Raw genomic sequence first — 6,243 nt, forward strand, 5'->3', positions numbered from 1 at the left:
CCGTCCGTCCGTCCATCCATCCATCGATCAGTGGGCTAGTCAGTCCATTAGTCAGCCTGTCAGTCAATCAATAGGCCATTTCCGAGTTACCTTGTGCCTATTTCAAAACGAGTCCTCGTACAAAACCCTTCATATGAAAATGAGTTTGATTTGCATGAAAATGAACATGCAGGTGGAACACATTTCCTTATCAATGGTTCAGCGCGAAGAATCAGTTATTTTGATTACGTGATATAGAGCGATGCTGTCAAAAGCAAAATTCTGCGCGGCTTTCTTGAGTATATGAAAGTGAAGAATGATCATCGCAGTAAATTTTCAATTTAAGCAATTGGAAAGAAGATGCCTGAAAAAATCAGGGGGAGTAGAAATACTCCTAGTCGCTTCATGCTACAGAAACCGGAGATAAGCAAGGTCAAGCAACAGCCTGATGGGTCACCTGGCTCGTATGCAGACTTTACCCACCTGCGCTTATATGAAAAGCAGTCTTTTCAATTGTCTTCGTTTTACACCAAACATCTTATCCATTGGAAGTATTGCTAATGGATGTGCATATAATATTGTTCTTGTAATTCAATGAAAACAACGTAGAATTTATGCATGATTGCGTAACTTCAATATGACTTGTCCCCCCAAGAAAGGTTTAATTATTACTTTAGATGAAGTGAAGGGCTTAGAACTTCTGTTTCCACACTTTGCTTTAAATTATCATTCTTTCGCTTACCCTCGCATGGTCCATTGTTACATGGCCTGGTATCTTTGTTGGATCCAGAGCATTGCGCTCCACCATTAGAAGGAGGGGGATTGGTGCAAGTGCGGAAGCGCTCTTGCTCTCCAGCTCCGCAAGTCACACTACACGCGCTCCAGTCTCCATAGGCGCTCCATCCGCCATTGATAGCCGCTGAAAGAAATGTGGTTTAGTGAACTAGGAAGAGTCTTATTCGCTCGAATTAATTTTTTCCGGTACCAAAGATGTCTTAAAGCATTGATTGTAAATGTTAGCTGACGAACAGGTAGTAATGTTGGAAAAGGTAAGTTGGAATGCAAGTTTTCTGTGTGGGTTTTTATATTCAGAACAGCTAATTCGTGATTTAAGTTAATAAAATCAAAATTACGTTTCTTCATCTTGCAACATCTGAACTTTTCAATGCAGTAAATGTCGTTGCAACTGCTTTTGTAGAAGCCGATCATGAACTATCCCGCCTGTTTGCATTCGCTCCAACCCTTGTTGTCGAACGAATGGGTGACATCTTCATCGTAACAGTGCTCGTAACTGTTGGGGTGACCTTGTGGATGGCAACATTGTGCCTCGTCAATGTGCAGTAGGTATGCAGGTGGTCCAGCGCCCAGTCTGAGGCCGTTCAAATAGTAACCATTTGGACACAGAGCCCAGACATGAAAACTGAAAAGAGACGGAAACTTTCGTCAAGCACAAAAATTAACAATAAGAAATTTATACTTTTGTGGTATACAGCAATTATTAGGACTTTGGAAAACTACGTTCATGAGAAATTTATAACTTTCGTGACAACGAAACAGAAAATAGTGCCGCTTCAAACAATTCCAATATTTCATTCACCAATAAAAAAAAGTATTAAATAAACTGCCTTAATAAACATTTGAACGTGATTTTTAAGTTTTTTATTCCAGTGGTTTAAGTTTCGATCCTGCAATGTTTTCTTGCGCTTTGCCATCAGTGATCTTCATTTTTCCAATAACTCACCCATCCAGCGTGTACAGCCAGTTTGCATTTGAGCAGGTTGCAGGCTGATTGGCATAACTGGGTTCAGTGGCTTTGCAACACCTTCCATATTCGATGCGCCCAACTCTTTCATCTCCCGGATGTCGGTCATTCCTCCACAACCCTCAAAGGTATGTGTTAGTATTGGGGTATTTGGACCAAGTTGCTCTGTCCAGACTCACTTCCCAGTTAGCCTGGTCACAGCTTAAACTTTGATCAGGCTGGAACATCAGCAACACACTGATAAGTTGAATGGCGAACGCAAACCACATCCTTTTATCTACCTGTCGTTCAAGGCTTGTGAAAACCTGTCGAAAAAAGTGTTCATTACTTTTTCAAATTCTTGCGGATTTGTCATCCAAGGTAACGACATTTGTAATTTGAAGAGCACAGCAAGATTAAAACGGTCCCAAGGAATTAGAGCCCAATGCATTGAATACTTTGTTAAATTTTGAATTTTAAAAACAACTCAAAATTTAACAAAGAATATATAAGCTCATTAGCGCCTTTGCCACCCACAACTTTCGCAGTTTGAAAGCCAGTTTCTCCTCTAATATTACACCCAAAAGAGCCAAAAATTTCACCAATTACTAAGTTCCACAAGCTCTTTAAATGTTTGTTGTTAATTCGTGTCTAGCGTGATGCCTTCTGTGCGACAAGTCATATGTTAATAAGGACAAATGTAAACAATGACGTCAGAAAAGATTCTCCTTTCTGGTTTTGTTGTACAAAACATAACGAACAAACGAAATACAGAGCAAATCCACGTAGAGGCCTGAACGTTTCCTAGAACATGATGAATTTAACTCGGCTTTCTCGTGGAAAATAAATTTTCTAACAGAGCACGGTTGATTGGTTCATCGGAAAATTAAAAGTTAAAAAGTTAAAAGTTGTCGTTCTCTTGCAAAGAGCTTCTTTTATCATAACAACTTGAGCCTCACGTCGTGTTTAATAATGTGTTTCCACTAAAGGGTAAACTCTTATATTACAATGTGAATGGCAATTGGTCTGCGATAAAGCAACGTTTACATGGAAAAAGATGAACATGATCGATAGAACTAAAAAACATGATTGATGGAACTAAAGAAACAGGTAGATTTACAGCCTGCCGGGCAATAAAAAGCCAGTTTCCAGCAGGGTCAATATATTAATGTTGGGTTTACAAGTAGGGTTTTCAAAATGGAAACAAAAGAAATTAGAAGCCACCCTAGTCTAGCGTTCTGTAGTTTAATGTCGAACTCTCTCCCTGTGTGATAATCTAAACATCATAGTGGTCAATGTTACTAAATTGTAAATGTGCATGTAACAAATTATAGCAATTTTAGAGGCGAAAACATCACACAGTCTACTTCTTGTTTGCCGGGTACATTTGTGGTGGCAAATGAAAATATAAGTCGTTTCGCAATTTTTAATTCTTGTTCTGAATAAAAGAGATGAATTCTTAATTACTTTTATTGTCCAAAATTTACCACTATTTATCTTTTTGTGAAAGTACTTGGGATAGTAAAAACGATAACTTATCCCCGGGAGATGGCGCATAATTGATCAATTACTAAATAATTAGAAAAACGTAATTATTAGCCTTTCACAATTGCGTTTGGTGGCTCGCATAGGGGTTGTGCTAATAAGATTATATATTTGCGTGTTTGGATATGTTTTTTTTTCTCCTGAGGGAGTTATTTGCGTGCAGTGAATTCCACTTGCAAGTCCGTTTAGGGATCTAAGTAAGGGGTTATATTCTTGGTTTATGTTTTAATATGTTACCTTCAACTTGCCACATTAGTTTTGCCACACGGTTTTCTGCAATTTTTTTTTCTGACATTCTAAGACAGGCCACTCAGTTTAAGACCACGCTGGTTCATATTGAGATATCTTTGGGAAACACTCTACAAAGTAAGTTTTCACATTTTAGGCGTTGTTAGGGGTCAGCCATTCGGTTACGTTTTTGCGGGTTTCTCAGGTTTATTTTTCAGTTGTTTAAGTAAACTTTATGTTCAAATGAGCGTGTTTATCCGAAGCAGGACTATAGAAGATATCGGAGCCAAAGAGCTTTGGAAAACTACCTTAAATGCCCCGTAGCGTAAACATTTTACAGGATGAAAACAACCTTAGGGCTTAAAATATCTTTAAAACAAAATGAAAATTGGCCAAGGCTCAACAAACCTCTGGTCAGGATGTGTTTAACTAAGAGTTGATAACTGTTGAAATCTGTCATAGTGCGATAAATTTAAGTAACACATTAAAATGGTAGAATTAGGGCCGAAGAATCAGTGGATAAGAATCCGAAAGTTTTGGTTTCCAAAAAAAAATAACAGTAATTCTTTATTTATCATTGCCTTTATTTATCATTACTTTTGTGTTTCGTTTAAAATTTCCGTGTTAAATAATTGTTGGACGAGCGCGAGGTATATTGAGGAAATACGTAGTACTAATCCTGGTGGTTTCAGCGAACCCCAAAACTTGTGAAAACAGTGATTGCACCGTTGGCATTTAAAGAATTTTGTTAGCAACTGCCGCAAAATGCGTAACGAACAAAGGAGAAAATGGAACCATTTTTTTCACCTGCGCGAGTCAGTTAAACTCAGTACTGTTTCCTGAAAAACGAGGCATTGAATAAGCTATTAATAAAATTTGGTGCCTAGTTATATTTTTTCTCACATAAAACGAACGTAAACAGGTTTTGATTCGTATGAAAAAAAGATTCGCACCAAAAAAGCTCTTTGAAAATTAAGAGAAGTAGTGAAATTGACAAGTTAGTTGGAAAACGACAAAAATGCATTTATTGCCTGTCAATCGAACAATTATTCCAAAACCTACCTTTTCCGAAAACTTGTTTGGCTGTTAGTGCAGAGGTAAATCGTCTCAACGCTGAGATCTTTCTCGTCTGTTACAATGCGAAATGTGCTTGGCGGTATATAGCTTTTCTACCACAAGGAGTTTCCTTTTCTTAATTAATAAATGGTTTAAATATAATTTTTGCGACGGATCAGCGTTCTCTTAGCAACAGTCCGAAACAGGCACAGCGATAAAGAAAAATCGCTGTCACTGTTTTTTAGAAGCATATAAACAACAGTAGTTTTAATACGTTTAATTTTTAATTACAGAATTTATAGTAAAAACAGTTCGACATTATACATTTTTGCGATGGAACAGCGTTTTATTAGCAACAGTCCGAAACAGGGAGAGCGATAAAGAAAAAAAGCCGTCACTGTTTTGTGATCTTTTGTAGAGTCATATAAACAATAGTAGATTGGATAAGTTCGATTTTTACAGAATTTATAGTGCACGTGAAAATAGCTTCGACATTGTATGTTGAGGTGTATTCAGTATGTATTCAGCGCCATTATCTCTTTCAACGCTTAAACGGTTATTAACAAAAATTGCGATGTTACCAAAGGTAAACAAACTTAATTACGTGCTGTGTGGTTCGCAAAAACATGAAAGTAAACATCACACAGGTAGATGAGAATTGTTCAGTATTTCTTCCAAGAGGAACGACTCCTGAAATCTGACTGGTTTTCAGCGCGATCAGGATTTTGTAAATTGTAATTTGTAAATTGTAATTTGTAATGTTTTAATTTGTAATTTGTAGTGGTAATAAATACAAACTGTGAAAGAAAAAATTGTCCGGGTGTGGAAAAGGTCAACAATTATAAAAATGGTTTGAGAGAGAGGGAGAGAGAGAGAGAGAAAAAAGTTATTTACCGGCTTAGGGTCGGTCTGTATAGTGAAAAACTGGGACCTCGGGATTGAAGATGCTGCTCTAGGCTTGCAGCTTCTGACAGCATCTTCAACATGGTTTCTCATTGTCAATAATTTATTTTTAATTAATATTTTAAAATTCAACGTGGGAGATGGAGCATACAGTGAATTTCAAAAATAAAAATGTATTACTTTTACAGGCACGATTAGGGGTTTATGTGTTGACTTAATTGATTTCAGTTTTCACGTGTGTCCTTTTGGACATTTCTTTCTGAAATTGCCTCACCGTTCCCTTTCCTGCAATTGATTGTCTTAAGGCGGGGGTTCACCCAAAATTCTGTAAAAAAAAAAATTCTAATTCTTTTTATCGGAATTTAAATCTTAAGGTATTGAAGTTTTATTTTGAGAATTTCTGTTACTGTGAGTTCAAAGCTCGTTTTAGATTGGCCTACGGGTACGATTTTCGATTTTCAAACCAGTGATGTTTCTAGAGCCCTCGCTCTTCATTTTGGTTTAAGGTAACTTATAGGATGAGGTGGGTATGTGATGTGATGTGAAGCCTACAAACTAGAATTGAAAAGTCGTTCTCGTACTCAAATCTAAAGTCCCCTATTTTTGCCTTTGAGAAAAGATATTTTGAGAAGGATTTGTCCAATTGAGCTGAAATTTTCAGGACTGGTTTTTCTGCGTAAGTCTTGTCTTTTAAGCTGAGACTTTTCCATCCACTGCATTTTGTCGAAGTTATGCATCGAGGGCCTGTTAACAAGGAGAGAGGGCTACCTTAGCAAGCGGGTTACCCTAAC

The 6,243-nt window shown here is 37.3% G+C and overlaps 1 pseudogene across 1 annotated transcript in view; it reads right to left on the bottom strand.

Annotated features, from left to right (window-relative positions):
- Positions 1 to 4,664, bottom strand: part of LOC110064998 (netrin receptor UNC5C-like) — a 7,918-nt pseudogene extending 3,254 nt beyond the window's left edge. Inside the window, exons 1-4 of the transcript XR_016208121.1 lie at positions 4,556 to 4,664; positions 1,721 to 2,046; positions 1,113 to 1,399; positions 722 to 898 (exon numbers count right to left, since the gene is read on the bottom strand). The product of XR_016208121.1 is annotated as a netrin receptor UNC5C-like (transcript). The remainder of the gene's footprint in view (positions 1 to 721; positions 899 to 1,112; positions 1,400 to 1,720; positions 2,047 to 4,555) is intronic.
- Between the last annotated feature and the right edge of the window lie 1,579 nt (positions 4,665 to 6,243).

The sequence above is a fragment of the Orbicella faveolata genome, unplaced genomic scaffold (genome assembly GCF_042242905.1).
Source record: "Orbicella faveolata isolate gen_17 unplaced genomic scaffold, um_ofav_v1 contig_24, whole genome shotgun sequence".
Lineage (NCBI taxonomy): Eukaryota > Metazoa > Cnidaria > Anthozoa > Scleractinia > Merulinidae > Orbicella > Orbicella faveolata.